General features: G+C 32.6%; 1 long non-coding RNA gene across 1 annotated transcript; it reads right to left on the bottom strand.

The window, feature by feature from the left end:
- Positions 1 to 535: 535 nt before the first annotated feature.
- On the bottom strand, positions 536 to 15,378 carry LOC148940919 (uncharacterized). Its single transcript, XR_016143372.1, has 3 exons — positions 15,321 to 15,378; positions 10,438 to 10,529; positions 536 to 785 (listed from the first exon to the last, which is right to left on the bottom strand). It is a non-coding gene; the product is annotated as an uncharacterized LOC148940919 (long non-coding RNA).
- Between the last annotated feature and the right edge of the window lie 9,818 nt (positions 15,379 to 25,196).

Consider the following 25,196-nt stretch of genomic DNA (forward strand, 5'->3'; position numbering starts at 1 on the left):
TATACAGCAATTGACAGCAAACTTGAAACAATCAATTCAATTATAAAGGCATACTACTGTTTTCACAATTTTTTGATGGAAAGAGACTCAGATTATTGGCCAAGAAATTTTGGTGGCACTATAGGCAGTAATGGGAGAATAACTGTTGGGACATGGAGGCATGAAGTGGAATCTACCTGGAAGCAAACACTTGATCGCCAGGGTTCAAACAATACCAGCAATGCAGCAATTGCTGCTATTCGCAGTAATTTTTCTGAGTTTTTTTTTATTAAAGTGAAGGTGCTTTATCTTGGCAAAACGAGTATCTATTCCAATAGTGTAACAGCTTTTCTTATCTCGTATGTTAATTATTTAATATAAAAAAGTTTGATCGAAAATCAGTATGGAAGAAATTGCGTTTTACAATTTAATACATTGCTAGCCATTATCTCTTATCCGGCTATTAGAAACAAGATAAACCATTTCCTGTATCTTATATTTAAGGAAAAATTTCGTCTCAGGATCAAGTCTCGTAAGTTTCCCTACAAGACTTTCACAAAATGACTTTCAATATCTTCCTTTAATGTATTAATCAACTCCTGCTCAAGCAGTTGACTTTTGTTGTTCGTTTTCCCTTCTTTTGCAGGAGGCTTTGTACTTTCCCAACCTATTGGCATGCTTTAGCGGGAATATGCACTTGAGGTTGTTGCTGAAGGCGGCAGGCTGTATACTGGAGTCGTCAAAGAGTCCTCAAAACCCGTCAGCACAATTTGTTCAATAACATCCTATTGTGCCTGTATTTCAAGCTAAAATATAATCTAGAATTTAGAGAGGATATAGGGAGAGAGGGGGGGGATAGAAAAAGATAGCGGGAGAGATAGAGAGGAAGAGAGAGAAAGAGAGAGATAGAGAGATAGAGAGAGAGAGAGAGAGAGAGAGAGAGAGAGAGAGAGAGAGAGACAAAAACACAGACAAACACGCTGATTCAAGTTCAATCATTTCATAATTCACATATAGATATATATATATATATATATATATATATATATATATATATATATATATATATATATATATATATATATATATTGTGAATTTCTATCAATCACTGTCTATTAAAAGGATTTTATCCCTATTTGAACTTTATATATATATATATATATATATATATATATATATATATATATATATATATATATATATATATATATATATATATATATATATATATATATATATATATATATATATATATATATAAATAAAAGTTCAAATAGGGATAAAATCCTTTTAATAGACAGTGATTGATAGAAATTCACAAAAATACCAGATATTTATACCAGATAGTCTGTATAATCCAACAGACTCTTTTACAAATAAATTTAAGAAAGAATTGAAGTGCATAAATGATGAAGGAAAAATTACACCTCAACTGTATTACAACTGCCTGCCACGAAGTTCTTTGTGCCCTTAATTATATGGACTTCTAAAGATTCATGAGCCTAACCTACCATTGTGACCAGTTGTGTAAAATACAAGGTCGCCAACAAGTGTTTTGAGCAAGTGGTTAGTGTCAATCTGTAAACCACTTTTGTCTACACAATGATGACGGTCACTGTATATGTGACCGAAATATCTAGTATTTTTGTGAATTTCTATCAATCACTGTCTATTAAAAGGATTTTATCCTTATTTGAACTTTTATTTATCGTCACTGATAGGCAGTGTGGCCTCCGAAATTATCTACATAACATTTTTGGGGATGTTTTGATCAAAATTGTGTGTAAATATATAAACACTCAGAAAAAACATGCAAATGTTATCGACCAACAGGATTGTCTTCTACGATGTAAGAAGATGAGAATTGTGACACCTTCACTTAAATTCAATTTACATTTGGGCACTTTCAAGGACGAAAATTTTGAACGAAGCTTACATTTCAAGGCTTTGAATCACATTATTAAGGATAAAAGTAGAAAAAGAGGTTTAATAGTGAGAGATAAACTTTCCCTTGAAAATCTTATATCAAAATAAGTTAGTGTAAATGACTTTTTTTTTACTCAACAAACAGGAAAAAATCACTTCAGTCATGACTTTCGCCTTTCCAGAGAAAGATTGCTGAAAACGTTTTCGAAATTATCAAAAAATAATGTGGTAATACCTTCGTCAATTCTTGGACCAGGTGTGGTTAATTTTTCATCAAGAACTTTAACGATACAAGAACAATCAGTGCTTGAAAAGAGTCTGAAATTTTGATTTAAACCAGATAAACTCCCAGTGGTAGACATTATCTCTTCAATTGAAACATCTTTGCATAAAAACGCAAATGTAATAAAAGATATTAGCTTAGTAAGAGCTTCTACCGTAAAAACCCTGTCTAATTTTGTATTGAAACCGAAATTTCATAGTAGGACCATCAAAGACATAAGAATTCTTAAAAACTTGAAAAAGGATGATTCAATTACCATTACAAAAGCAGATAAGAGTAACACTTTAGTTGTGATGAATTCTGAGGACTACGAATCAAAATTAAGAAGTTTACTAAAGGATGAAAAAACATACAAGAAGCTATCGTATAATCCAACAGACTCTTTTTCAAATAAGTTTAGGAAAGAATTGAAGTGCTTAAAGGATGAAGGAAAAATTACGCCTCAACTCTATTACAAATGCCTGCTACGCAGTTCTTTTTGCCCTTCATTAAATGTACTTCTATAGATTCATGAGCCTTATCTACAAGTACATCCAGTTAGGTAAAATAAACAGTCGCCTACAAGCATTTTGAGCTAGTGGTTATCGTAAATCTGACAACCACTTGTCTAGAAACATTTTGTACATTAAGAATTCTTCGAATTTGGTTGAAAAACTGAAAAAAGTAGAAATTTCTTCGAGTTCTTCGCTTTCAAGCTTCGACATTGTATCAATGTACAAAAATATTGATGTAGAAGCAGCCGAAACTCTTCTAGATGGAAAGCTGTTACGAAATTTGGATTTGATTAGTGGCAAAACAGATTTGGAAGTTTCTGTAATTATGTACTTAGTAAGTTTGTGCAATAAGTTCTCTTATTTTTTCAATTCAGAGGGGAGTATTTCGAACAAATAAATGGCTTACCTATGGGGGCCTCTTTATCCCCTTTATTAGCTAATATTTTTGTGGAGAATATTGAAACAATTACGTTAGATTCATATTTTTTAAAACTTATTTTCTGGGGCCGGTTTAAAAAAAAAAAAAAAAATGATGACGGTCACTGTATATGTGACCGAAATATCTGGTATTTTTGTGAATTTCTATCAATCACTGTCTATTAAAAGGATTTTATCCCTATTTGAACTTTTATTTATCGTCATGGAAAGGCAGTGTGGTCTCCGAAATTATCTACGAGATATATATATATATATATATATATATATATATATATATATATATATATATATATATATATATATATATATATATATATATATATATATATATATATATATATATATATATTTGACAAAGGCCCATGGGGATACAAGCTCGAAAAATTTGGATCTGAGGTGAGAGAGTGCTGGCGTTTTGCATGCCTCAGAAAGGAGGTTTGTTTATAAGGTTTTTCAGAAACCTTTAGTTTTTGCCTTTCATCTTAAAGGCGTTTTTCTCCCGCGTGTAATGACAATAGAAGGAAGAAATTGTTAAATTTTTACAGGTAAAATTGCAAAAGTTTGCTTCATAAACAAAAATTTTGGAACTCCTTGACTGGTTGGAAGGAAGATTCCCCTACTTTCTTTGTCTACAAGCTTTTAGCGTGTGTGGCATGATTAGCTGAAGGAACATTACACTTACGACCTTTGGAAATTCAATATTTCATTATGTATGCTAACATAGTGTCCAGCCAATCAGCAATACGGGACACTTACAGTTAGTACTTCTGAAAAATTTGATTCTGTCTGTCTATCAGACATGTCATTTTCTAGAGATAGAAGGTTCTCTAACCACTTCTATGGCTTTCTGTTCCTTCCTCCCACAGACCCACTCTTACATATTTGGGCTTTCTTCCCCCTTGTAAAACCACCTCGAAGGGATCTCCACATCTTTTGACGATCTTCGACTGAAAGAAAACTGAATAAGAATTTTTTTTGTATAATTTTTTTTTAAATTTGACTTAAGACATGAGAACTTTATCAAGGAGGCACACTTGTGCCTCTTTAAAGAGGCGACCCACCACAATGTTAAGCGATTTCCGGTCCTAGCGGTCGCATAGAGACGGCGGTGATCGCATTTTGTAGCCTAAGCTCAAACTAAGAAACATGCAAAATTTCACCCCCCTCCGACTTTATCTTCATGGGGGAAAGTGGGCCGGAAGTTTCGGCCCTCCCACCACAGTCCCCCCTTTAACGTTGTCCGATCGGGCTGAAATTTAGAGGATAAGCTTTCCTAGGGCCTGGAAGCTTATCTTCAAAATTTCAGCTCAATCCGATCACTCCTTCCCTGTTTTCCAAAAACCAAATATAGCCACTTAATGTTCATCAAGTTATTTTTTTTATCAGCCACGCCTACAGGCCACAGTTGGCAGTGGATCCAGGTGAATGAGGACTCATTCGAACCAGAATTCAACCTCTTAGGGCCCTTTGATATTTTCAGACCGAAAAAATTATCCCTCGAATTTACATTTTTGAAAAACCTCGTTTACCTATAAGAGCCCATGTTAATTTTTGAAATTCCTAAAAGCATAGTATTTCATTATTAAATTAGATCAAAATAGTCCTCTTAACCTGACAAGACCGACTGCAAGCTTCCAAAAGTTCCAGCTGTTTCCCAGAAGTTTTTTTGTCGAAAAACAAAAATCTTACTTTGTATTTGCTTGCGTTGAAAATAGATTGCAGAGACTAAAAATAATTTAACGAGAGTCTCTGATAGTACAGTGGTCACTATTCCTGTCTATCGTGCGGAAGACCCGGGTTCGATTCCCCGTCAGAGTAAATTTTTTATATATTGAATTTAAAGTAGTATCTCTTAAATTTAAAGTTTAAAAAATAAACTCAGTTTCTTTTTTAAATCCAATCTATTAAATCTTTCGGCTCAACAGGCGTCTCCAGAAGAATATCACAGTCGGCCTTCAGCTTACAGGTAAGTCTCCACTGCTTTGATAATATGTCGTATACCCGCATGCTCGAAGAAAAGTAGAAAAAAGAAAATATTACTGTGCATTTGATTTGAGTATTTAAGAATTAAAAGCCTTAACACAAGAATCTTCAAAGGCGGGGTGTTTGGGGGGCGGCAGCCGCCCAACTTTAACTCCTGACACGATCAGCTAACAGTTAGTCAAGCAATAATAAGTAATAAACTGTACAAAAATGTGCAGAAATTATTTGAAAAAAAAACTACGTTTTCTAAAGAGTTAAAGAGGCTGAGTCACAAGTTCGAACCTTAAAACGTACAGGGGTTAGGAGGTACAGTTGGGGGGGGGGGCTGCCACCCCCAACCCCCCCCCTTTTGCAGCCTCTTTTTTTAAGGTTTTTATTTTGGGGGTGTACCGCCCCCCTCAACCCCCGCTTTTTCCCTTGCAAAGAAATACTTTGCAACACGAACGAAGTCTGCTTGAATTTTTTACCGTAAGAACATCCTTTTGCATCTTTTTGATTAGAAACAGTACTGAGCCTGTTTACTGGATTTTTTGGAGGAGATTTTTCCCTAACCGATAACAAGCTATAATGTGATGAACTTGGTACGACCAACTGATTGCAGGCTACAGGACTTAAACAACCTTAACAAAAGAGGCTGCAAAAGCAGGGGGTTTGGGGGGCGGCAGCCCCCAAACTGTACCTCCTAATCCCTGTACGTTTTGAGGTTCGAACTTGTGACTCAGCCTCTTTAACTCTTTCGAAAACGTAGTTTTTTTCAAATAATTAATATCCTATAACTAGAATAATGTAGTTGATCTCAACTAGGTGTTATTTTATGTTTGCATGGAAATGAGCCACGAACCAATGAGCCATGGTTGTAGCCTCTAGTGTAAACAATATTAAAGAAAATTCCCTTATTATTAATGCCATTGTTATTATCATTGATTTCAGAGAGAAAAAAAGCAATGTTCCATCAAGCACAAAATTCTAGTGATTCTAAACGGTATGACATCCACTGACATTACTAATAATTTATGGTTAAATTGGATAAAAAAAAAAAAAAAAAAATGTGAGGGGAAAATAACTAAAGCTTGATCATTTCAAATTTAAAATTATACTATTTATCTTTTCATAAATTGTAAAGTCGAATACATCTTGAAAACACAAAGCTAGTAAATTAAATGTTTATTAATAAAAACCAACTTATAGCAATATTAAAAACATAGAAAAAAGCAGTTAAAAAACACGACAAAAAAATAAAACGTGAAATAAGACTTATTGTAATAAATGCAAAAGAACCATCTATTGTAAAAAAGAAAACATCCTAGCATGCAATACCAGGGGGATATTGCTGATATTAGATGGAAATTTATGCCCTATTAAGAACTTTTAAGGAAAATACCCCGCTTTCTTTGAATTAAACTTATGAATATTTCACAATATTCTGAGAATGTACGGCTGCCCCCCACCCCCTAACAATCGTTTTGAGAAGGTGAACTAATATTAGTTGTACAATTAAACCATATTAAGAGGTATTTTTGAAAAACTTATAACGAAATGCATCGTTTCTTAGACAAGAATGTTATATTTCAGTCCCCCTGTACCGAAAAATTCAATTAATGTCCCCCGCCTTATCTTTAAGCTCTAGAGTGTACTTGTACACAGCAATGCATGCAACAATGTCACACTATTACTGCTCTTTAGCATCCCTCCAACATCGCCTCATCTCCCCAAAGACATATTTCAGGCATTTCTTGTTAAAAATTATACTTCAACCATTGATTCCTGGTTTTCACAAGCCAAGCCAATCATAGTAGCTTCCAAAACAATCAACACCACAGTGAAACTACACACCAGCCCCCCTCTTTCATCCGTATTGCACCATCCCCCCACCCCCTAAGATATCTCCAACCTTTTCGCTCCGAAAATAAGCTAGCAAACCTAAATTAAACAGTGTTTTTTTACTTGAACACCGAGAAATCGCCAATTTCTTTGCTAGAGAGTGATAATCCAAGCAATTCACCCAACAATGCCACATTATTACTGCTCTGTGGCATCCTCTCTAACATCACAGAATCCCCCAAAGACATCGTTCAGTCATGTCTGGTTTAAAATTATGCTCCAACCCTCTCATTCAAGTTTTTGTATCCCAAAGCCTATCATAATAGCCTCCACAACACTCCACACCATCACACCTTTACACACCAGCCCCTTCTCCCCCCCGCCATCCGCGTGGCACCACCTGTTCGCCTCCCAGGACATTTTTAACCATTTCCCTCCGAAAGTAAGCTAGTGAATCTCACTAAACGGTATATTTTTGAACATCAAGAATATGTCATTTCGCTGCTAGAGAGTGATACTCAAAGCAATTTATGTAACATTGGCACACTATTACTGCTCAGTTGCACCCCTCTGACATCCCTCCATCTCCCCCAAGACACTTTTTCAGTCATTTCTTGTTAAAAAGTATACTTCAATCCTCTGATTCAAGTTTTTGCAATCCCTAACCTATCATAATAGCCTCCGAACCCCTCCACACCACCATGGCGTTACACACATGACCCCCCTCTTTCATCCACATGGCACCATCCCACCGCCGCCTAGGACATTTTTGATCTTTTCGCTCCGAAAAAAGCTAGTGAATCTAAATTAAACAGTGTCTTTTTACTTGAATACCGAGAAGTCAACAATTTCTTTGCTAGAGAGTAATACTCCAAGCAATTCACACCACAGTGAAATTACTTGACTGCCCCCTTGACATCACGTCATCATTCCTAAGACATTTTTCAATCATTCCATAATAAAAATTATATATTTAAATCCCGTGATTCAAGTTATTCAACCCAAGTCTATCATGATACTCCACAAAATACTTCACACCAGCATGGAATTACAGCCCCCCTCCATCATCCACACTGACACCAGCCCTCATCATCTTTAGAGCATTTTCAAACCTTTATCATCAAAAAAGCTAGTGAATCTTATTAGACTGTGTTTTCTTTTACTTGAAAACCAAGAAGTCACTAATTTCTTTGCTAGAGAGTGATACTCCAAGCATTTCACCCTACAATGGCACACTATTACTGCACTGTGGCACCCCCTCTGACAACGCCCAATCCCCCCAAGACATATTTCATGCATTTCTTGTAAAAAAATATGCCTTTAAATCCCGCGATTCAAGTTTTCGCAAGCCAAGCCCGTGTTAATAACCGTGCAACTGAGCCCGTTTAACTGAACCCTCATTCAACAGAACCCCCGATTTTTGCATAACCTTCAATTGTCTCAGCCGTCAGACAACCCGGGAGGGCATTTTTTCCAGAAAAAATATCAAAAAGCGCAAAGGAAAAATTCCATATCGATAAATTATTGTTCCCACCCACCCCTGGCATGCCAACCGGGATACCAGGTGATCTAATATTTCTTCAGTATCGCCAAGATTCCTACCCATTTTTGGCACATTCTTTTTCTGGAAGATTCCCAGGATTTTCGTGACCAGGTCTAATATGGATGACGCCATCGTATGTCAAAAGCGAGACTCCAGGAGCCCATGGGGAATCTCCGAGCATGGCACACACGTGAGAGCAGCATAATAACGGTGTTCATCTTACGAAACGACACCTCGTGGAAGAGGTTGGAAGATAAGTGTGTCTTCTTTTGAGAGGAGTAGGAACCCAAACCGTTAAACAGTATACTTATGAGCCAGAGCGGAATGGCACTGCGCGACTGTTTTCACACATCGGAGGGCAATTTGACTAAGGATATGCTAGCACTCGAGAATCTTTTAAACGCTTTGTAAGAACGTCAGGGATTATGATTTTTTTTTCTTGGAACACCAGCCTTTCCAGGGTTTAATGCTTCTTGACAACAAGCCATAATGGCGTTTGAAGGAGGTAAAGGAAGACTAAAAGTTGCATTCTTTAAACGAGATGTTTTCTGCTAGAACTGGAAATTTTTTCTTACCACAAACGATTTGTTGTTCAAGAAGGGATACAGACAAAAAAAGTTATTAAGGATGACAATATACTCTTTTCTACTTAGACCTTTAGTCACTTGTCAAACGACGCTACCGCCAAGTCCAAATCCCAAATCATCTTTGAAAGCTTGAAATTTTTCTTGATAAACGTCAAAATCCTCGAAGATAAACCTGCTCATGCAGGTCAAGCATCAAAGCTTGTAACCTCTTTTAATCGATTTCATTGGGCTATATTGCTTCAGCGTGGAACATCCTTTGAAGAGAAAGATGGACTCGTCAACACTCAGGTAGGCTCCACGATAAACTATCTGCTTCAAGCAGAATTTTAGCAGGTTAATTATCGGTCACAGCTTGAAGAGCCTATCCTTCTCACCAGCTGTGATTGTCAGGTTGTCTCTAATATGCAAGTTTCTTAGAACTTGCTTTGGCTGATAAAATGCAAGAGATGTAGTTGGTGCCGATAAAGTTGAAGGCGAAACAAGACAAGGATCTGTGTCGGTTCGGAGTAGAAAAATGGCTGGCGAGTCTTCCTCACTGGCTGATATGTCTGAACTTGTAAGAACATTAGCTGATGCCATGCTAGTCAGGTCCAGCTCCAAAGCAGTATCCTCTGTGTCAGTGTTCTCCTGTAGATCCTGTTTCATCTCTTCAAACTGCTGAAACCAGTCATTATCTTCATCTAAATCACTAAGATCGCTTCCCAACTCTTCTAATGTGTTCAGTATGGTACTTTGGGTGATAGACATTCACTTTTGCATGGTCTGGGAAAAGAACGAACTATAAAATAAAATCGTACGAGAAATAAAGAGGGAGAAAGAAAGAGAGAGAGAGAGAATGAAAGAAGATTTTTCTTTGTATAATCATGCCTTGCAAAAGAGGAAGTTAGGCGTTATTAACAGGCGAAAAAGAAGTCAGAGAGAGAGAGAGAGAGAGAGAGAGAGAGAGAGAGAGAGAGAGAGAGAGTGAGAAAGAGATAGAAAGAGAAAGACAGAGAGAGAGAGAGAGAGAGATGGAGATTTACCATGTGTAACCACCAAGGTCAGTTAAAACAAAAAGCCATAGGTCATATGAAATTAAAATAAACCAGACAAAAACAATTTCAAGATTACTGCTGCTTTAGAAATTGCTTTTTGTCAAGTATTTTTAAAATTGTTATTTTATTAATTTTGACCAGAGGGACTTTACAGTCACCGCCACACAAGGGTCTTGCCCATCGAGACTACAGGGTCTCGAAAATAGAATCCATCACTGGGGGCGTCCAAATGGCCTTATCAGTTTTTTTTATACCAGAATTTTTCATCACACATCAGCAATGACTTTTGAAGTTGTTGCTCTTATTACGCTGTAACTTTCTATCACAAATGAAAAAATAGACTTCTTACCTTTTTTGAAAAAAACAAACAGCCTAACTTCACCGTCATCTAAATAACTCCAACTGAATGCTACTCTGACTTGTTATCCATCAATTGAATGGCTAAAAAAGGCCAAACACGAAAGAACAGGTTTTATTACTGTAGCAACCGATTTATAAGCGCCAAAAGGATTATTACATATTGGAACTGCGAGGTTCCGTCTTTCACGACAGGGTTAAAACTATTAAATATCTCTTGGAGTTAACAGGTTTTTCTTAATAGTAACGATTCTTTAGAAATAGCAGCAAGTTTTTCTTAGCACTAGCAAATTTTCTCTTCGAAGTAACAACTTTTTTCCATAATGCTATCAAACATTGAATTAAAACTATCAAATGTTTCTTGGAAGCAAAGGGTTTTTTCTTAACAGTAACAGATTTTTTTTATTAGAACCAAGTTTTCCGTCAAAGATAAAAAATTTCTCTTAGAAGTGAAAATTTTTTATGTTTATGATAAAAAGTTTTATGTCAGAAGTAACAAGTTTTTTTTAAAACTAACAAATTTCCTCTTCGAAATAATAACCTTTTCCTTAATGCTAACAAACTTTTACTTAACAGTATCCAATTTCTTTTGGAAGTAATAGGTTTTTTCTTAATAGTAACAAATTTTTTTAGTAGCACCAAGTATTCTGTCAAAGATAACAAATTTCTCTTAAAAATTACAATTTTTTTGTCTATGATAAAATGTTTACTGCTAGACTTAGCAAGTTTTTCTTAAGACTAACAAATTTTCTCTTCGAAGTAAAATTTTTTTTCCATAATAATAATGAACATTTACTTAAAACCATCAAATGTATCTTTGAAGTAACATGTTTTTCTTAATAGTAACACATTTTTTCTCATATCAGCAAGTTTTCCGTCAAAGATAACAAATTTCTCTTAGAATTAAAAATTTTTGGTTTATGATATCAAGTCTTCTGTCAGAAATAGCAAGTTTTTCGTGACATTAATAAATTTTCTCTTCGAAGTAACAAATTTTTCCTTAAAACTAACAAAGTTTTTCTTAAAATCATTAAATGTCTCTTGGAAGTAACAGTTTTTTCTTAATAGTAAGAAATTTTTTCCAAAAGCAGCAAGTTTACCCTAAAAGATAACAAATTTTTCTTAGATGTACAAATTTTTGGTCAGTAATAACAAGTCTTGTGTCAGAAATAGCAAGTTTTTCTAAACACTAACAAGTTTTCTCTTCGAAGTAACAACTTTTTTCATTAATACTAACAAACTTTTTCTTAATAATATCAAATTTCTCTTTAAAGTAACAAATTTTTTTTTAGGCGTTATTAACAGGTAAACAAATTTCTCTTAGAATTAAAGGTGAATAGAGAGGGAGAAAGAAAGAGAGAGAGAGAGAATGAAAGAAGATTTTTCTTTGTATAATCATGCCTTGCAAAAGAGGAAGTTAGGCGTTATTAACAGGCGAAAAAGAAGTAAGAGAGAGAGAGAGAGAGAGAGAGAGAGAGAGAGAGAGAGAGAGAGTTACCATGTGTAACCAGCAAGGTCAGTTAAAACAAAAAGCCATAGGTCATATGAAATTAAAATAAACCAGACAAAAACAATGATTTGCTGCAATCAATAAATGGTAGATAAGGACACCATGAACCCGCGATTGAAAATAATGGCGAGAACCGTGATCTCTCTGTGCTTAATTTTAGGTGCTGAATGTTCCATTTATGTCGGGTTTCATAAGAATGGGTATGTTGCACAGGGAAAAAATTATTCGAACGAAAGTACGTAGATAGTTCTGACCGGTCATATTTTACCTTAAATAAAAAAAAATTAAGGGTGGATATCTGTGAAACAGGCAAAATATTAGTTAGAAGATATAGAGTTTCAGTTTTACTCTTATTAGGATACGAAGACGGTGATGGTAAATATTTCTTTTAAATTAGAAGAGCCCGGTTTTGTAGAATTTGTATTGTTTTCACATGACATCTGAATGTTGCCAAATATATCAGAGGACAATACGCAAGATGCAAATGAACCAGCGCAAAATAAATTAGACGTAGGATTTCATATGAAAAAAAAAATGCTGAAACCTTCGCATTATACCAACCCCTTGAGCAACTTTAACCCGTAATCTATTACAATGTTCTTTATATGACAGAATTTCATCAATAATAATACCAAGATACCGGAGCGAAGTTACCGTTTGAATTTGAATATTTGTAGCATGATCAAATATTGTTGAAATTCTTTGTGCATTCTGCCCAATTCTAGTATAAATGATAAATTTGGTTTTGTTTATGCATTTAATGACAAACGATTAGCTTTTAGCCATACAAGAAGTTGAGAAAATACAATTTGCAGCTTCTCTTTGAGATCCTCTTCCGACTGTCCAGTAAGTGATGATCCGGTATCATCAGCAAAAAGAACATTCAGTCCATGGTTTTCTGTCGCTGATGGAAGGTCATTTATGTATATTATAAAAAGCAGTTGTCCCAGGGTTGAACCTTGCGGGTCATTAATATTTAACAACAGACATGGATCCGAAACTGTTTCGTTGATCATAGTCACTTGGGAGCGACCACTTAGGTAAGATGCGATAAAATCGTGCGCTGGTCTTCGTATCCCACCATGGTTTAATTTGTCCAACAATATTTCATGGCATAACGAATCTAATTCCTTCTCAAGGTCCAAAAATATACTTGTCGGGATCCATTGTTTGTCCAGACACTCGTGGATAAATTGTACCATAGTTAATATAGCATTCTGCGCTCTATGCTCTTTTCTAAATCTAAATTGTATTTTTGAAAAATATCTTTTCAACAGAGAAAATTATACATTCGTTTATAAAAACATCGCTCCATTAGTTTAGAAAAACCCAAAAGAAGAGAAATGGGTCTATAATTCGAGAAATTAGTTCGACCACCACTCTTATATAACGGTAACACTTTCGCTTTTTTGAAAGAATCCAGAAAAGTTCCCGATCTAAATGACAGATTTATTAAATGACACATAACTTTATTAATACTAGGTAAAATGGCTTTAACAATATTGGTCGATGATGCACCAATCCCCGGGGAATTTCCATTCTTTAAAAGCTTATCAACCTTAGCAAGCTCTTCCTCTGGTACCGCAGTTAAAAACATAGAATTTCCAGAAGGACTTCCTAGGTACGTACGATAATTACATTGCCCATGGGACATATTACGTTGGAGCTTATTAGCTACTGACTGCCCGATTGACACGAAATGAAAATTTATGTAATTTGCCATTTCTAGTTTCCTTTCAATTGTATTACCATGGGCATCCCGTATGTTTGATGGCGAAGAAGACGTCCGCGATCGATTTAAACATGAGTTGATTAGTTCCCAAGTTTTCTTTGGGGACTTACTTACTTCGTTAGAAGAATCGAAATAAAATTGCATTTTAGTATTACGTATTATTTATGAAAGCAGGTTTTTATAATTTTTGAAGGTTCTTCTATTTTCTTCACTTGGGAAAGATATTAAAGTTTTATATAGATTCTTTTTATGTTTAATTGACGTCAAAAAACGGGTGATATCCATGATTGGATGGGTTGATTATATTTCTGTTTTCTTTTTTTACTCTTGGGCACGACTCATCAAGTGCAGCATTAAGTCCTTCTAAAAAATAATCCGTCGCAGAGTTTATTTCATCAGCATCAAATACAGGAGACCAATCAGTCAAATTCAGTTCATCCTTTAAACATACTAGATTTTTTTATTAATAATCCGGGTTGCTGTTTCGGGTGATTTTATTTTATGAATCTGGTATCTCACATCAGAAATTAACAAAAATGATCAGAGAAATCCTTCAGAACAACCTGTGAAGACGTAGCTGGTGTTGTTAAAAATATGGTGTGAATGAGAGTTGCACTAGTCGATTCAACACGCGTTGGAATTGTACACGAAGGAATTAGGGAATTCGATGTCATTAATGTAATAAATTCTGTTGTATGGGTATTTTCATTAAATTCCAGTAGGTTTATATTAAAATCCCCCATAACCACTACATCCTTATCGTTCAAAGATGCTAGTAAAGACTCCAGAAACTGTAAAAAAAAGCGGTATTGGGGCCGAAGGGGGCTTATACACAACACAAACGTGAATTTTTGTTAGTCCCAAGCCGACATTCAACAACCAGTATTTCACACACTTTTTCAACATTATATTTTTCCAGTTCTGGAAGTCAATCAAACTGCACTCCATCTTTCAAAAATAACCCATGGCCACCTTTTCCATGGACTAGTCTATTCTTATCAATGGATTTATATCCCGGGATTTTCACATTATATTTTGTCTCATCATTAATAAATAATTCACAAATCCCCAAAATGTCAATTTGATTTGCTGGCAATAAATTTGTTTGTTCATCAATAGAACTCATGAGTCCTTGCACATTCATAAGCCCCATTCGCAATGAATTATCTTCAAGTCTGTTTATTTCATCAGGAGAAACGTACGATGACGGTCTTATTTTAGAAAAAGTGTTGTCTTCTCTTTGACCGAAAAATGAAAAGTTTCAGAAAGTTAAGATATGTTAAGGGGTTTACCCTCCAAAGCCACCAGTCTATCGGTTCCCCCCGCACCCGCAAACTTTAAAGTCAACTAAATAATATTCGAAAGATCCCACCCCGCGCCAGTAAGCCCGCGTGACAAGGAGCCCGTACCACTGCCGAGTCATGAAAGCCTATTATTCTTATCATCCTTCGATAAGACCTAAGTTGAGAAGGTATAAGTAGAGCAGAAATAACTGGAGTAGAAATAATAAAAAAAACTGAACCGAGCTAACCTAAATAACACATAAAAATAAAAAAACAAAATTTCTCAAACACAAAAACGAAACAATTATCAATCTAGAGCGGGATTGATCTAATACCTATACACTAGTCACCTTTAATATTTCTTATGCTTTGGCCCACTGCGAATCAGAATCCGATGTATACTCTAGCCAGAGTTTGGCCCCTTTTTGTTTCACTCGTGTGAGTTTCCTTTTGTTTATAATATCAATTTTCCTTTCGAAAGTAGCAAACTTCATATAACTAACAATTTCCTCTTCAAAATAATAACTTTTTCCTTAATACTAACAAACTTTTACTTAACACTGTCAAATTTCTCTTAGAAGTAACAGGTTATTTCTTAATAGTAGCAATTTTTTCTAATAGCACCGAGTTTTCCGTCAAAGATAACTAATTTCTCAAAGAAGTAACAATTGTTTTGTCAGGGATAACGAGTTTTCCGTCAAAGATAAAAAAATTTTCTTAGTAATATCAATATTTGTTTATGATAACAATATTTTGTCAGAAGTACTAAGCTTTTTTTACACTAACATATTTTCTCTTCGAAGTAACAACTTTTTCCTTAATACTAGCAAACATTTGCTTAATTCTATCAATTTTTTCTTGGAAGTAACTGGTTTTTTCTTAATAGTAACAATTTGTTTCTAATAGCCGCAAGTTTTCCGTCAAAAGCGAGAAGGTTCTCTTAGAACTAACCATTTTCTCTACGTTTAAGTTAGGTTCATTTTACTTAGGTTAACATGACTACTCATGAGAGAAATTGGTGAAAGGGAGATATTTAGAATAAGCATAAAAAACCAATTCTCTTGATGTATCTATTAGCATCATGAGTAGAGAAGCCTTAATGACTCCTACCGGGGCACCATATATGGGCATAGAGTCCCTAGGGAGAACACCTGTGCTGTAAGTCTGACAGGGCACCATATATGGGCATAGAGTCCCTAGGGAGAACACGTTTCCGAGAAATTGATTGCGTAACCTAGCCTAACCTCATGAGCTCGTGACGGGACACCATATATGGGCATAGAGTCCCTAGGGAGATGGTTTTTGTCACTGAGAATCAACAGGATTTTTCTCACTTTGATGTATTTTCAAGGAGAATTGTCTCCGGGTGAAGTTTATTAATGTCTTTGGTGTTCGTTCAGAAGAATTGTTTCCGGGGCGAAGTTTATTAATGTCTTTGGTGATCGTCCAGGAGAATTGTTTCCGGGCGAATATTTTGATCTTAGAGATGAATAGATTAACGCGGGAAAGGGTTTTCCTAGGAATGTCAAATGTGACAGCGCAGGGAATATCAAAACAAAAGGAACCCACAGAAATTAAGTTTAGAGATTATTTGGGCGAAACCGTTTTAGACATTTTAGGGAATTATTTGAGCGAAACAGTTAGAGACATTTTAGAAGATGTGAGGTCCCCTACCACAGCCCCAAAGGGCCCTCCTACCCCAACCCCAAAGGACCCTCCTACCCCAACCCCCCCCCCCCAACGTTTTTGCCCCCCAAATTTTTTAAATACTTTTTTATTTGCGCATTTGAGACACAGAAGTGCCCCATCCCCCAATCTTTTGGTTCCCCTCGAATATATTTTTTCAGAACAAGTTCTTTATGTAATGTCCCTCCTAAACCCATTTGACAACTTGAAGTACCCATCCTTTTCACCCACAGTTTTACTTTACAGCTTTTTGGATACGTCAAAACCAAGCAATACTTTTCAAAAGATATTTCAGAGCAAGTTCCTTTTCTTAATGTCCCGCCTAAACCCATTTTACAACTTGATGTACCCATCCTTTTCACCCAAAACTTTACTTTGCAGCTTTTTGAATACCTAAACACCAAGCAATACTTTTCAAAAGACATTTCAGAGCAAGTTCTTTATGTAATGTCCCTCCTAAACCCATTTTACAACTTGAAGCATCCATCCTTTTCACCCACAACTTTACTTTAAAGCTTCTTAGATACCTCAACATCAAGCAATACTTTTCAAAGGGCTTTATTATATATTTTCAGAACAAGTTCTTTACGTAGTTTTCTTCCTAACCCCGTTTTACAAGTTGAAGTACTTATCTTTTTCCCCACAACTTTACTTTACGACTTTTTGCACACCCAAACATCAAGCATTACTTTCCAAAAGGCTTTATTATATCTTTTTAGAACAAGTTTTTTTCTTAATGTCCTTCCTAAACCAATTTTACAAGTTGAAGTATTCATCTTTTTCACCACAACTTGACTTTTTTGCACACCCCAAGATCAAGCCATACTTTTCAAATGGCTTTATTATATCTTTTCAGAACAAGTTCTTTTCTTAATATCCTTCTTAAACCAATTTTACAAATTCTAAATTTTACCTTAGTAGATAGAAAAAGCTATATCATAGTTGCGAATGTTTTCTCGGAAGATAAGCAGTTCTATTTCAATTTTAAATTTTCTCAATGCAATGAAGAAAAGTTCAAGTTCTTTTCTGAATTTTCTCAATGAAAAAGAAATTAGCTATTGATCAATTCAATTTTTCCAAATACTATAAAAATGTCTCACTTCAGGTCAGATTTCTCTCAAAGAGAGAAAAAATTAATAAATACTGTTCCTAATTTTTCATGGAATATAGAAAAGTTCAAGCTCTCTTCTGAATTTTCTCAACGAAAAAAAAATAGTTATTGATCAATTCTTTTTTTCCGAATAATATAAAAATTTTCCACTTCGATTCAGATTTTTCTCAAAGAGAGGAAAAAATTTTAAATACTGTTCCAAATTTTTCATAGAAGATAGAAAAGTTTAAGTTCTCTTCTGAATTTTACCAAAGAACACACTTCAATTCTAATTTCTCCAGAGAAAATAAAAATGTTCCACTTCAGTTTTAAGTTGCCCAAAGACATAAAGAAATTTAAAGTTCTATTCTAAATTTTTCCGTAGTAAATAGAAAAAGCTATAGCATAGTTGTGAATATTTTCCCGGAAGATAAAAAGTTCTAGTTCAATTTTTAATTTTCTCAACGACGTGAAAAAAAGTTCAAGTTCTATTCTGAATTATCTCAATGAAAAAGAAATTAGTTATTGATCATTTCTATTTTTCCCAATAATATAAAAATTTTCCACTTCAGTTCCGATCTGTCTCAAAGAGAAGAAAAATTTAAAATACTGTTCCAAATTTTTCACAGAAGATAAGAAAGTTCAAGTTTTCTTTTGAATTTCACCAAAGAATACAATTAAATTCTAATTTCTCCAGAGAAAATAAAAATCTTACACTTCGGTTCTTATATTTCACAAATATATAAAGAAATTTAAAATTCAATTCTAAATTTTTCGGTCGAAGATAGAAAAAATGATACCATAATTGTGAGTATTTTCCCGGAAGATAAAAAGTTCTAGTTCAATTTTAAATTTTCCCAACGAAGTGGAGAAAAGTTCAAGTTCTCTTCTGAATTTTCTCTATGAAAAAGAAATAAGTTGTTAATCATTTCTATTTTTCCAAATAATATAAAAAGTTTCCACTTCAGTTCAGATCTGTCTCAAAGGGATGAAAAAATTTAAAGTTCTGTTCCAAATATTTTCATAGAAGATAAAAAAGTTCAACTTCGATTCTGAATTTTCTCAATGAAAAAAAATAAGTTATTGATCAATTCTATTTTTCCAAAATATTATAAAAAATTTCCACTTCAGTTCAGATTTTTCTCAGAGATGAAAAAATTTAAAATATTGTTCTAAAGTTATCATAGAAGATAGAAAAGTTCAAGTTCTCTTCTGAATTTTACCAAAGAACACAATTCAATTCTAATTTCTCTAGAGAAAATAAAAAGCTTCCACTTCAGTTTTAAGTTCACCAAGACATACAAATTTAAAGTTCAGTTCTAAAATTTTCCATAGAAGATAGGAAAAGTTATACTATGATTGTGATTATTTTCCATGAAGATAAAATGTTTCACTTTAATTCTAAATTTTCTTAAATTCAATTCCGACTTTTCTCAAAGAGATGAAAAAATTTAAAGTTCTGTTCCAAATATTTTCCCAAAAGAAGAAAAGTTCAACTTCGATTCTGAATTTTCTCAACGAAAATGAAGTAAGTTATTGATCAATTCTATTTTCCCAAAATAATATAAAAATTTTCCACTTAAGTTTAGATTTTTCTCAGAGATAAAAAAATTTAAAATACTGTTCCCAATTTTTCATAAAAGATAGAAAAGTTCAAGTTCTCTTCTGAATTTTACCAAAGAACACAATTCAATTATAATTTCTCCAGAAAAATAACTGTTCCAAAATTTTCATAGAAGATAGAAAAGTTTAAGTTCTCTTCTGAATTTTACCAAAGAACACACTTCAATTCTAATTCCTCCAGAGATAATAAAAATGTTCCACTTCAGTTTTAAGTTCCCCAAAGACATAAAGAAATTTAAAGTTCTATTCTAAATTTTTCCGTAGTAGATAGAAAAAGCTATACCATAGTTGTGAATATTTTCCCGGAAGATAAAAAGTTCTAGTTCAATTTTTGATTTTCTCAACGAAGTTCAATTTATTGATCAACTCTATTTTCCCAAAATAATATAAAAATTTACACTTAAGTTCAGATTTTTCTCAAAGAGACGAAAAAATTTAAAATACTGTTCCAAATTTTTCATAGAAGATAGAAAAGTTCAAGTTCTCTTCTGAATTTTACCAAAGAACGCAATTCAATTCTAATTTCTCCAGAGAAAATAAAAAACTTTCACTTCAGTTTTAAGTTCACCAAGACATAAAAAATATAAAGTTCAATTCTAAATTTTTCCTTAGAAGATAGGAAAAGTTATACAATGATTGTGATTATTTTCCATGAAGAAAAAAAGTTTCACTTTAATTATAAATTTTCTTAAATTCAGTTCCAACTTTTCTTAAAGAGATGAAAAATTTAACGTTCTGTTCCAAATTTTTCATAGAAGATAGGAAAAGTTATACTTTGATTGTGAATATTCATTATGAAGATATGGAGCTCCACTTTAATTTTGAGATATCTCGAAGGGTGCAAAATGCTCAAGTTCTCTTCTGAATTTTCTTAAAGAAGAGAAAAAAGTTAGCTCAATTCTGAAATTTACCAATGAAAATGAAAAAGCTTCCATTTCAGTTCATAACTTCTCAAAGACATAGAAAATTTAAAGTTCAGTTCTAAATTTTTCCGTAAAAGATAGGAATGGCTATACTATGATTGTGATTATTTTCCATGAAGATCAAAAGTTTCACTTTATTTCTAATTTTTCTTAAATTCAGTTCCGATTTTTCTCAAAGAGAAGAAAAATTTAAAAGTTCTGTTCCAAATTTTTCATAGAAGATAGAAAAAGTTATACATTGATTGTGAATATTCGACAAGAAGATAAGGAGCTCCACTTTAATTGTGAGTTTTCTCGAAGAAGTGCAAAATGTTCAAGTTCTCTTCTGAATTTTCTTAAAGAAGAGAAAAAAGTTAGCTCGATTCTGAATTTTACCAATGAAAATGAAAAAAGCTTCCACTTCAGTTCTTAATTTCTCAAAGACATAAAAAATTTAAAGTTCAGTTCTAATTTTTTTCGTAGAAGATAGGAAAAGTTATACTATGATTGTGATTATTTTCCAGCGAAGATAAAAAGTTTCACTTTAATTCTAATTTTCTTAAATTCAGTTCCGATTTTTCTCAAAGAGATGAAAAATTTAAAGTTCTGTTCCAAATTTTTTCATAGAAGATAGAAAAAGTTATACATTGATTGTGAATATTCGACATGAAGATAAGGAGCTCCACTTTAATTCTGAGTTTTCTTGAAGAAGTGCAAAATGTTTAAGTTCTCTTCAGAATTTTCTTAAAGAAGAGAAAAAAGTTAAGCTCAATTCTGAAATTTACCAATGAAAATGAAAAAGCTTCCATTTCAGTTCATAACTTCTCAAAGACATAAAAAATTTAAAGTTCAGTTCAAAATTTTTCCGCTAAAGATAGGAATTGTTATACTATGATTGTAATTATTTTAAATGAAGATCAAAAGTTTCACATCAATTCAAAATTATATTAAATTCAGTTCCAACTTTTCTCCAAGAGATTAAAAAATTAAAGACCTGTTCGAAATTTTTCATAGACGTTAGAAAAAGTTATACATTGATTGTGAATATTCGACATGAAGATAAGGAGCTCCACTTTAATTCTGAGTTTTCTCGAAGAAGTGCAAAATGTTCAAGTTCTCTTCTGAATTTTCTTAAAGAAGAGAAAAAAGTTAGCTCAATTCCGAATTTTACCAATGAAAATGAAAAAACCTTCCACTTCAGTTCTTAATTTCTCAAAGACATAAAAAATTTGACTAAATTTTTTCGTAGAAGATAGGAAAAGTTATACTAAGATTGTGATTATTTTCCAGTGAAGATAAAAAGTTTCACTTTAATTCTAATTTTCTTAAATTCAGTTCCAATTTTTCGCAGAGAGATGAAAAATTTAAAGTTCTGTTCCAAATTTTTCATAGAAGATAGAAAAAGTTATACATTGATTGTGAATATTCGACATGAAGATAAGGAGCTCCACTTTAATTCTGAGTTTTCTCAAAGAAGTGCAAAATGTTCAAGTTCTCTTCTGAATTTTCTTAAAGAAGAGAAAAAAGTTAGCTCAATTCTGAATTTTACCAATGAAAATGAAAAAAGCTTCCACTTCAGTTGTTAATTTCTCAAAGACATAAAAACTTTAAAGTTTAGTTCTAAATTTTTTCGTAGAAGATAGGAAAAGTTATACTATTATAGTGATTATTTTCCAGTGAAGATAAAAAGCTTCACTTTAATTCTAATTTTCTTAAATTCAGTTCCGATTTTTCTCAAAGAGATGAAAAATTTAAAGTTCTGTTCCAAATTTTTCATAGAAGATAGAAAACGTTATACTTTTATTGGGAATATTTGCCATCAAGATAAGGAACTACACTTTAGTTCAGAGTTTTCTCGAAGAAGTGCAAAATGTTCAAGTTCTGTTCTGAATTTTCTTAAAGAAGAGAAAAAAGTTAGCTCAATTCTGAATTTTACCGATGAAAATAAAAAAAGCTTCCACTTCAGTTCTTAATTTCTCAAAGACATAAAAATTTAAAGTTCAGTTCTAAATTTTTCCGTAGAAGATAGGAAAAGTTATACTATGATTGTAATTATTTTCCAGAGAAAATAAAAAGTTTCACTTTAATTCTAAATTTTCTTAAATTCAGTTCCCATTTGTCTCAAAGAGATGAAAAAATTTAAAGTTCTGTTCCAAATTTTTCATAGGAGATAGAAAAAGTTATACATTGATCGTGAATATTCACCATGAAGATAAAAAGTTCCACTTTAATTCTAAATTGTCTCAATGAAGTGCAAAATGTTCAAGTTCTCTTCTAATTTTTCCAAGAAAATAAAAAAGGTCCCACTTCAGTTCTTGTTTTTTTCTCAAAAAGATGAAAAATTTAAAGTTCTGTTCTAATTTTAAATTAAATTTTAGCTCCTTTGTCTTATGGATTTACCCTTCAAATTTTTAAATTAGAAAATGAGTGACTCGTTCTAGTATTAAAGACAATCGTTCAAACTCGTTCATCTAACCTCCAAAACAATAGGCTAGGTTAGGTATAAATAAATATTAATAAATAAATAGAAACATTTCTACAACTTTTTCTATCTTCTATGAAAAATTTGGAACAGAACTTTAAATTTTTCATCTCTTTGAGAAAAATCGGAACTGAATTTAAGAAAATTTAGAAATAAAGTGAAACTTTTGATCTTCATGGAAAATAATCACAATCATAGTATAACCATTCCTATTTTCTACGGAAAAATTTAGAACTGAACTTTAAATTTTCTGTCTTTGAGAAGTTATGAACTGAAATGGAAGCTATTTATTTTCTTTGGAGAAATTAGAATTGAATTGTGTTCTTTGGTAAAATTCAAAAGAGAACTTGAACTTTTTTATCTTCTGTGAAAAATTTGGGACAGTATTTTAATTTTCATTGGTAAATTTCAGAATTGAGCTAACTTTTTTCTGTTCTTTAAGAAAATTCAGAAGAGAACTTGAGCATTTTGCACTTATTCGAGAAATCTCAGAATTAAAGTGGAGCTCCATATCTTCATGAAGAATATTCACAATCAAAGTATAACTTTTCCCATCTTCTATGAAAAATTTGGAACAGAACTTAAAATTTTTTCATCTCTTTGAGAAAAGTCAGAACTGAATTTAAGAAAATTTATAATTAAAGTGAAACTTTTTATCTTCATGGAAAATAATCACAATCATTGTATAACTTTTCCTATCTTCTACGGAAAAATGTGGAATTGAAATATAAATTTCTTATATCTTGGTGAACTTAAAACAGAAGTGAAAGCTTTTTATTTTCTCAAGTGGAATTAGAATTGAATTATGTTCTTTGGTAAAAGTCAGAAGAAAACTTGAACTTTTCCATCTTATTTGAAAAATTTAGAACAGTATTTAAAAGTTTTTCATCTCTTTGAGAAAAATCTGAATCGAAGTTGAACTTTTCTTCTTCCGGGAAAATATTTGGAACAGAACTTTAAATTTTTCATCTCTTTGTGAAAAGTCCGAACTAAATTTAAGAACATTTATAATTAAAGTGAAACTTTTTACCTTCATTGAAAATAATCTCAATCATAGTATAACTTTTCCTATCTTCTACGGAAAAATTTAGAACTGAACTTTAAATTTTTTTTGTCTTGCTGAACTTAAAACTGAAGTGGAAGCTTTTTATTTTCTCTGGAGAAATTAGAATTGAATTGTGTCCTTTGGTAAAATTCAGAAGAGAACTTGAACTTTTCTATCTTCTATGAAAAATTTGGAACGGTATTTTAAATTTTTTCATCTCTTTGAGAAAAATCTGAACTTAAGTGGAAATTTTTTATATTATTTTGGGAAAATAGAGTTGATCAATAACTTATTTCATTTTCATTTAGAAAATTCAGAATCGAAGTTGAACTTTTCTTCTTCCGGGAAAATATTTTGAACAGAACTTTAAATTTTTTAATCTCTTTGAGAGAAGTCGGAACTGAATTTAAGAAAATTTAGAATTAAAGGGAAACTTTTTATCTTCATGGAAAATAATCCCAATCATAGTATAACTTTTCCTATCTTCTATGGAAAATTTTAGAACTGAACTTTAAATTTTTTATGTCTTGGTGAACTTAAAACTGAAGTGGAAGCTTTTTTATTTTCTCTAGAGAAATTAGAATTGAATTGTGTTCTTTGGTAAAATTCAGAAGAGAACTTGAACTTTTCTATCTTCTATGAAAAATTTGGAACAGTATTTAAAATTTTTTCATCTCTTTGAGAAAAATCTGAACTGAAGTGGAAATTTTTAATAATATTTTGGAAAAATAGAATTGATCAATTAACTTATTTCTTTTCATTGAGAAAATTCAGAATCGAAGTTGAACTTTTTTATCTTCTATGAAAATATTTGGAACAGAACTTTAAATTTTTTCATCCCTTTGAGAGAGATCTGAACTGAAGTGGAAAATTTTTATATTATTTGGAAAAATAGAAATGATCAACAACTTATTTCTTTTTCATAGAGAAAATTCAGAAGAGAACTTGAAATTTTCTTCACTTCGTTGGGAAAATTTTAAATTGAACTAGAACTTTTTATCTTCTGGGAAAATATTCACAAGTATGGTATTACATTTTCTATCTTCCACCGAAAAATTTAGAATTGAACTTCAAATTTCTTTATGTCTTTGTGAAATAAAAGAAATGAAGTGGAAGATTTTTATTTTCTCTGGAGAAATTAGAATTCAATTTTCTTTGGTAAAATTCAGAAGAGAACTTGAACTTTTTTATCTTCTGTGAAAAATTTGGGACAGTATTTTAAATTTTTCATCTCTTCGAGACAGATCTGAACTGAAGTGGAAAATTTTTATATTATTTGGAAAAATATAAATGATCAATAACTAATTTCTTTTTCATTGAGAAAATTCAGAGTAGAACTTGAACTTTTCTTCACTTCGTTGAGAAAATCAAAAATTCAACTATAACTTTTTTCTTCCG

This window comes from Artemia sp. Qi Xiang Cuo, chromosome 19 (genome assembly GCF_049724085.1).
Source record: "Artemia sp. Qi Xiang Cuo chromosome 19, ASM4972408v1, whole genome shotgun sequence".
NCBI lineage: Eukaryota > Metazoa > Arthropoda > Branchiopoda > Anostraca > Artemiidae > Artemia > Artemia sp. Qi Xiang Cuo.